This window comes from Corylus avellana, chromosome 11, assembly GCF_965113065.1.
Source record: "Corylus avellana chromosome 11, dhCorAvel1.hap1.2, whole genome shotgun sequence".
NCBI lineage: Eukaryota > Viridiplantae > Streptophyta > Magnoliopsida > Fagales > Betulaceae > Corylus > Corylus avellana.
The window spans coordinates 13,890,533-13,899,076 of record NC_142500.1 but is presented as its reverse complement, the minus strand read 5'-3'; the positions used below and the strand labels follow the sequence as shown (position 1 = coordinate 13,899,076).

The following is an 8,544-nucleotide window of genomic DNA, read 5'->3' as shown; positions in this document are numbered from 1 at the left end:
CTGTTTCATCCCTTACTCAAGACACCCCTCACAAAATATCCTTGCTTTGTTTCTTCTTCCCCAGTTTTAGTTCTCAGAACTGATCCCACACAGCCATGCATGACCAACTCTCAACCCCATGCAAACCAGCTAGAAATCCGCCTCAATCCTCACAACTCCCTAACACCTCAAAAACCTTCTCTCTTGTCCCAAAACCCGAGGTCTATTTCCTCCCTTACTCAAGACACCCCCTCACAAAATATCCCTGCTCCAATCCCACCTATTGCCGCAAGATTAGACACCCCACTTGAAAAAACTTTAAATGCCTTATCGATGTTTCAGAAACCTATTCAAGTATTTTCCCCTAAGCATTCCCCCTCAACAAGCATGTTAGTTTCCAACCAATCGTTGGATCCCAACTCTATGGACCTAACCTAATATGGACCCAGTGACCTCCCTTTATTTGACAAAGCCCACAACTCCCAACTCAAGCCCATTCCTTCTGAAAATTTAAACTCTACAGCCACTATCAACACTCCCAACTTCCCTTTTATTCCCGCCAAATCCTTTCCCACTTCAACCAAACACACCAAGCAGACAAGGGAATCTCCCTATAATACCCGGTCCCCAAAAGCACCCTCCTTATCATCTCTAGAAAACTTTTCCCCTAGCCCTCCTTCACCTCCCTCCCTCCAAATCAGTAGGAAAAGGCCTAGAATTTCTGACATGATCTCTCCTTATAAAAAAGGACCTGGTGCTACCTCTGAAAATTCTAACCCTCCAAACTCGTCCCTTTCTCAAACTCCTATGTTCACACCAAGTTCTGCCGGAAAACTCCAAGCTAGGTCCTTATTCAAAGCTACAAGAAAAGGGAAAAACAAACTGGTTTCAGCAGTTGTGACTGCTGAAGTTGAATCTATGAAGAAGGGGGGCTTTGTCAAGCCTCCCCAGCACCAATGAAAATTTTATCCTGGAATTGCAGGGGACTTTCTCGTCCTGCTGCAGTTCAAAGTTTGAGGATGTTGATCCGTGATCAATCTCCTGATGTTCTTTTCCTCTCTGAAACTAAATCCCCTCCTCCCCCTCCCCCAAGTCTCTGCTACTTTGAACATGCTTGGCTTTTTTCTCATGTCTCAAGTTGCTCCCTCTGGTACTAGTGGAGGTTTGGTTCTCTCTTGGCGTCCAAGAGTGGACCTTGAATGTTTTATAACCAATAAGAATAATATTTCTGCTTGGTGCTTTTCTGATCCTCCTCACTCTCCATGGATTTTCTCTTGTGTGTATGGTCCTTCTGATAGAAGAGATAGAGGTTTGGCTTCTCCAAATTGGGTTCATCTTCACCCTGAATACTCCTTGCTCTACCTCACTGCTCACAACTTTGACCGTAACCCCATCTCCCTAAACACCAACAACTCTTCCCTTTTCCTTCTTAGACCCTTTAGGTTTGAGGAATTTTGGACCAAAGACTCTTCTTGTGGTCAGATTATAGAAGCTGCTTGGCAAAAATTTGTTCCTGGTAACCCTGCCACTTGTATTCCTAAAAAACTCAAAAATACCAAATCAACCTTATTGAAATGGAACTCTCAACATTTTGGTAACATTCAAAAAGAGATTAAGGCTACTCTCTTCCTTTTAGACTCTGTCCAGCAATCTCCTCCCTCTCCCTCCACTTTTGATTAGGAAATTAGTTTGAAGCTGGAATTGGAGAATCTCCTCAGTAAGGAAGAAATCCTCTGGCACTCTAAATCCAGAGAAATCTGGTTGACTTGCAAGGACCACAATACTAAGTATTTCCACACTTCTACTCTTATCAGGAGAAGATCCAATGCTGTGAACTTTCTCAAGTTGGATTCTGGTGATTGGGTTTCTTCAAGAGTAGATATTGGTGGAAATTTCTCTGCTCACCTTTCAACCCTCTTTACTTCTTCTAAGTCCCCCGCTGAAGTTGAAATGCTGGATTTATTCTCTCCTATCATCACTAAGGAGGAGAATGTCTCTTTATGCTCCATCCCCTCTGAGGAAGAAATTCTTCAAGCTTTATCAAGTCTTGGCTCTACTAAAGCTCCTGGTCTAGATGGCTTTACTGCCCTTTTCTTCAAGAAATACTGGTGTCATGTCAAAGTGAATGTTCTGCAATGCATTTGGAATTTCTTTGAGAACAACTTTCTTTTGAGGGATCAGAATCACACTTTTATAGCCTTGGTTCCCAAGATAAGTGGCTCTCACACTACTTTTCAGTTCAGGCCTATAAGCCTATGCAACATAGTCTATAAGATCATTACTAAAATCTTGGCTAACAGATTGAAGTTACTTATTCCCAAGATCATATCTCCTCTACAATCTGCTTTTGTTCTAAAGAGGAATATCCAAGACAATACGATTTTGGTTCATGAGCTCCTTCATACTTTCAAATCCAAGAGAGGCAAAGGTGGTTACATGTTTCTCAAGATGGATATGGAGAAGGCTTTTGATAGAATGGAGTGGGAATTTCTCTTGTCTATTATGGAAAAATTAGGTTTCAGCCCCATTTGGATCTCCTGGATCAGAATTTGCATCTCCTCTTCCTCTTTCTCCATTCTTCTTACTAGAAGCCCTTTTGGTAATTTCTCCCTTGAAAGAGGGTTGAGACAAGGAGATCCCCTTTCTCCCTTCCTCTTTTTTTTGGGTTATGAAGTCTTCTCTAGACTTATGTTCAAAGAGGAAAGGAATGGTTCTATAAAAGGTCTTCGGATTGCTAGGATCTGCACTGCTATTCATCATCTGTTGTTTGCTGATGATCTTCTAATTTTTGGGAAAGCTACTGTCTCTGAAGCTGGCTGCATTAAATCTTGTTTGGATAAGTATTGTAAATGGTCTGGTCAATCCATCAATGCTGCAAAATCTTCCATTCGTTTCAGCAAGATCACCTATCCCTCCACTTCTTCAGCTATCTCCAACATTATTACTTATCCTACTAATCCTTCCACCTCTCTTTATCTTGGCCTCCCTATTCTGATGGGGAATTCTAAAAAAAGAGCTTTCAGAGGTCTTCTTGACAAGGTTTATAGTAGAGTTGAAGGTTGGAGAGCAAAAACTTTATCTCAAGCTAGCAGGTTGGTTCTAATAAAATCAATGGCTACTGCTCTTCCTTCTTATGCCATGAGCTCTTTCTTACTTCCCATTAGTCTTTGCTCTGAACTTGACAAGACTTTCAAAAAAATTTGGTGGGGCTTTCCCCTTAAAAAAACTAGGAACCTTTCTCTGAAGGCTTGGGACTCTTTTTGTCTTCCGAAGGATTTAGGAGGCTTGGGTGTCAGGAAAATGAGAGAAGTTAATATGGCCCTCATTTCCAAGTTAGGATGGAAAATTCACTCAAATGCAGACTCTTGGTGGTTAGCTCATTTGCGAGGTAAGTATCTCCACTCTTGTTTTTTTCTCTCCCTCCCTTCCCTTTCTTCTTCCTCCTCCTCATGGTTATGGAAAGGTATCCTTAAAACTCAATCTTTTATCTCTCAAGGTGCCTATAACAGAATTGATAGCTCCTCCTCTCTCTCTATTTGGAGCTCCTCTTGGATCCCTACCATTCCTTCTTTCTCTCCTTCTGCCTCCCCTCTTTTGTTGCTTGCTCTTCCCAATCTTATATCTCGGATCTTTTCTGTTATGATCCTATTTCCTCCACTTTTTCTTGGAATTTTCCTCTCCTTCATTTTCTTTTTGATTCTGTTAGTGTTAGGGAGATCTTAAAAATCAAATATACACATCTCACTTTGGATGAGCATATCTGGAACCCCTCTGCTAATGGTTCTTTCTCTTCTAAATCTGCATATAAACTCATTAGTAGCTCGAGAACTTCAGCTGGGTTTTCCCCTCTTTCTTCCAGACATTGGAAGCTCCTCTGAAAACTCAAGCTAAATGATAGGCTGAAACTCTTCCTTTGGAAAATTGCTTGGGATATAGTCCCCTCCAAGATTAGGTTAAATGCTGTTTTTCCCATTCCTCCTGCTAATTTAATTTGCCCTTTATGCAATGTGGAAGAGGATTCACTTTCTCACCTCTTCTTCAGATGCTTCTTTGCTAGAATATCTTGGAGATCCTCTCACTGGCCTTTAGACTCGTTGAATTGGTCCTCTCTCAGTCTTCCAGAATGGATAAAAGGTATATTAACTCCTCATAGTTCTTTTGGTATTCCTCTTGCAGATTCACATTTGTTCCAAATCTATGCTCATGTTCTTTGTGATTTGCTTTGGTTTTCTAGAAACCAAGCTGTTCATAATGGTGTTATCCCTCAAACCTCCCAGCTGGCTGCAAAAATCAACCGAATTTCCTTGGAACACCATGCAGCTTGGACTCCTTCTTCTAAACTAGTGAGAGAACTTTGGACTCCTCCTCCAAAAGGCATCTTCAAGGTGAATTTTGATACAACCATCAGAGAGAGTTTCTTTGTGCAAGCAGCTATTTGTAGAAATTCTAAAGGGCAGATTATCAAAATCCTCTCCCAAGTCCGGCCTCCTTGTAATCCAACTTATGGTGAAGCTCAAGCAGCCCTCTTAGCAGCTTCTTTGCATCTTGATAATTTCATTTTAGAAGGAGACTCCTCTATTGTTATCTTATCTTTATCCTTTTAATGTCTTGGATTGGCATATTGAGCATGTAATTACTGACACTATTTCTCTTATTCCGGCCTGCTCTCTTTGGGAGGCCGAAAAAGTTAGCAGAAGTGCAAACTTCTACACCCATTATGTGGTATATAGGGTCAAGACAAGAGTTATCTCGGGCTGCATTCTCTCCTTATTTTCCCCTCCTCTCTCTATTCCCATTTGTAGTGGAACAGATCCACCCCCTTCTTTTCCTTCCTTGTGAGGGTTTTGTTTTGTTGGTTCTTTTCTATGAAATGGTTTGTTACAAAAAAAAAAAAAAAAAAAAAAAAAAAAGCATACAAGTAATGTTTTTATCTTATTATAGTTAAGCGACAGAAGAGAGAGAGAAGACCGTGAGAAAGAAAGACAGAGAGAGATAGAGAAAGACAGAGAGAAAGAAGCAGGCCGTTGAGTGTAAGTTGAATTGGAATATTTTTGGTGTTATTAATTGTACTTAATGATATACTAGATTTCTTCGATATGTATATATATATATACTTCACCAGGTTAAATTGATTTTTTTATTTCAATTGGAGGATTGATTGGGAATCACATTACTATTTTTTGCATTGCCAGACTGCTAGTAAGTGATCATAATGATAATATTGTTGGTAGAAATTTACGATGTTTTTCATTAGAATACTCCAAACACGATTTGGTCAAGATTTTCTTTTGACAAAATGTCATCTTCGTGGAAATTCTCTTCTCAATTCCCTCTCGCTTTCCATCTCATGACTTTTCCGACAGAAGTTCAGAGAAAGCGCGTAGAACAAAAAGAACCAAAAATCATAAATTTGCTCCAGGATATTTACTTTTGAAGCCAAGCCACTTCCACCTAGCTAGTCTACCCGTGTACGACAAACTTGACAAAGAAATAAAAGTTACATTCAGTGATCGACTTCACTTTAAAGGAAGACTTGACCCCTCAGTCAACTGAGATACAAATGTGTCTGAATCCGTAAAATTGAAGAAATAGCTACATTTGTTTAAAACTTAAACATCCACGCGCCATTTATAACCCCGGGCTCCCATATCAATACAGAAAACAATACACTGCCATTTTCTTTTACACCCATTCCAATGGCTCCCATATCCAGTGTTTTCTTCCTTCTGTTTATATCCTTTGCAGATGGAAGAGCTCATCCAAAGCAATCTAGCCATATTATAACCCCGGGCTCTTCACTCTTTCCCACAACTCAACCCTCTTCATGGCTTTCTCCTTCTAACCCATTTGCATTTGGTGTTGGAAGTCCCACATTGCCTGGATATTAAGGAGATGGGCCATTTATAAGTTGAGGGGAAACCTCAACTTTTGAGCTAGCTTTTGAGTTGAGTTAGGCCCAAGACCCATTTCTAACATGGTATCAGAGCCAGGTTCAATTAATTGGTTGTGGCCCACCGTCACCCATTGTCGCACGTGTTGGCTTGGATGTCCTCTCGCCACACTTGAGGGGGCGTGTTGGAAGTCCCACATTGCCTGGATATTAAGGAGATGGGCCATTTATAAGTTGAGGGGAAACCTCAACTCTTGAGCTAGCTTTTGAGTTGAATTAGGCCCAAGACCCATTTCTAACATTTGGGTTCTACCAGCTGCAAGGCAGCACTAGCTTTGCGGTAGGAATTTGGTTGGTAGCCAAACACAACACAACAGTGGTGTCGACGGCAATTCGTGATGATCCACCAATCACCTCGAACGCAACGCTGGATTTTACCAAGGATGGTATACTTCTTTCAAGAACTGAGCTGATTGCAAATGCAACAAGTTCTGCTTCCTATGCCACCATAGGAAGTTTGGCAGAGTTTTGAACATCCTACCGACACTATCTTAGGAGGTCAGACTCTGTTCGCTGGAGGTCAACTCTTCTCCAACTTAACCAAGATTAACCACTCCACCGGATCACGGTTTCATCTCAAGATGCAGGATGATGGAAACCTTGTTTTATACCCCCAATAAACACTGGAGACACCTTAGCAGATTTTTACTGGAGCACCAACACCATCGGTCATGGTTTCAAGTATCATCTTTATCTCAATAATACAGGCCATCTGCTTATCATCAACGACACTAGTTCAGACAATTCAAACCTTGTATGAGAATGGCGCATCTTCGGCCCCCAACAACGGTATAATTTATCGTTCAACTCTTGATTCTGATGGAATTTTCCGTCTCTATTCTCACGCCTATGATGAAAGTGGCGACTTCAATGTATCAACTTTGTGGGAAGCGTTCACAGATCATTGTGATGTGATAACTTTCTGTGGTATCAACAGCTATTGCACACTCAATGACGACCAAGCATACTGTCTTTGCCTTTGTAGATCAAAATGACTGGTCTCTTGGTTGTGAGAGGAACTTTTCAGAAGCAGTATGTAAAGGTGGAAAAGAAAATGAAGCCTTATATCACATACAAACCATGGATAATCTTACGTGGGGAGATCGTCCTTATTTTCAGGCACCAATGTCCACAAAGGAAGAATGCAGTAGGTCTTGTTTCGAAGACTGCAATTGTGGGGCGGCATTATTCGAGAGTAAGTCTTGCAAGAAACAAAGTCTTCCACTCAGATATGTAAGAAGTACAGAAGTAGAGACCAGGGCAATCTTTAAGGTTGGTATAACAAGCCTTAAGAGCAGCTATGAAACCGATAACCAAAAGAGGCCACTCAAGGTCCTGATCGTACGCAAAACAACAATAGGGCAAATTCGTCTTGTGACTTCAAGTTTTACTGCATTGTCATGTGTTGCCCTTGCAATCTCTGACCTTTTTGTTTTCAAAAGTCGATTTTTAAGGTACTCAATGCAGTTAGAAAATGGAAACTTGGGCCTAAATGAGGAGGTGACATTGAGACTGTTTTCATATAATGAGTTGAAAAGAGCAACAAATGGCTTCAAAGAAGAGTTAGGTAAGGGCTCGTTCGGAGCAGTTTACAAAGGAGCACCATCCAAAGGTAGAAGACTTGTTGCAGTAAAGAGACTGGAGAAACTAATTGAAGAAGCTGAAAGGGAGTTCCAGGCAGAGATGCGAGCAATTGGAAGAACCCACCATAGGAACTTAGTTCGTTTGGTGGGTTACTGCACCGAGGACTCTAAAAGGCGACTGGTTTATGAGTACATGAGCAATGGCTCTCTTGCAGATCTTCTTTTTAGAGCCAAGAGACGTCCAGACTTGGATGAGAGAGTTAGAATGGCATGGGATGTAGCTAAGGGGATCCTCTATCTACATGAAGAGTGTGAGGCTTCAATTATTCATTGTGATATAAAGCCTTAAAACATTCTTATGGATGATTTTTGGACCGCTAAAATCTGACTTTGGGCTAGCAAAATTCTTAATGCCAGATCAAACAAGAACCTTCATAGGGATCAGAGGGACAAGAGGGTACTTAGCACCTGAATGGCATAAGTACACCCCAATATCAGTGAGGACAAATGTTTACAGTTATGGAATAGTGCTCTTGGAAATTGTTTGTTGTAGAAAGAACATAAAGCTTAACGTATCAAACGACGATGAGATTGTTCTTTCTACTTGGATCTATAAACACTTTGTTGGTAAAGAGTTGGATAAGATTGTATGTGGGGAAGAAGTAGATAAGACCACTTTGGAGAATATGGTTAAATTGGCACTCTGGTGTATTCAAGATGAACCAGCTTTTCGTCCTTCCATGGAACATGTCCTCTTGATGTTAGAGGGGGTCATTGAGGTTTTTATTCCTCCATGTCCAGCTACTACTTCCATGTAAACTTTCTCCTGCAAGAAAAACATTATATCTTATTTCATGTAGTTTTTATTTGTTTTATGTGTTTTCCTGCCCTCATAACGGAAGGGGATATGGTATGTTAGCCCTCTCACTAGTCAACTATTCTGTTTAGAGGTAGACTGTAGAAGTACATAAAAAAGTGCAAGGGTAAGCTTTCCTGTTAAACATGAATTTATCTTTCATCAATAAATTTATG

At 40.8% G+C, this 8,544-nt stretch overlaps 1 pseudogene; it reads left to right on the top strand.

The window, feature by feature from the left end:
* The first annotated feature begins 5,675 nt into the window (after positions 1-5,675).
* On the top strand, positions 5,676-8,330 carry LOC132166370 (G-type lectin S-receptor-like serine/threonine-protein kinase LECRK2; annotated as a pseudogene).
* Positions 8,331-8,544: the final 214 nt, after the last annotated feature.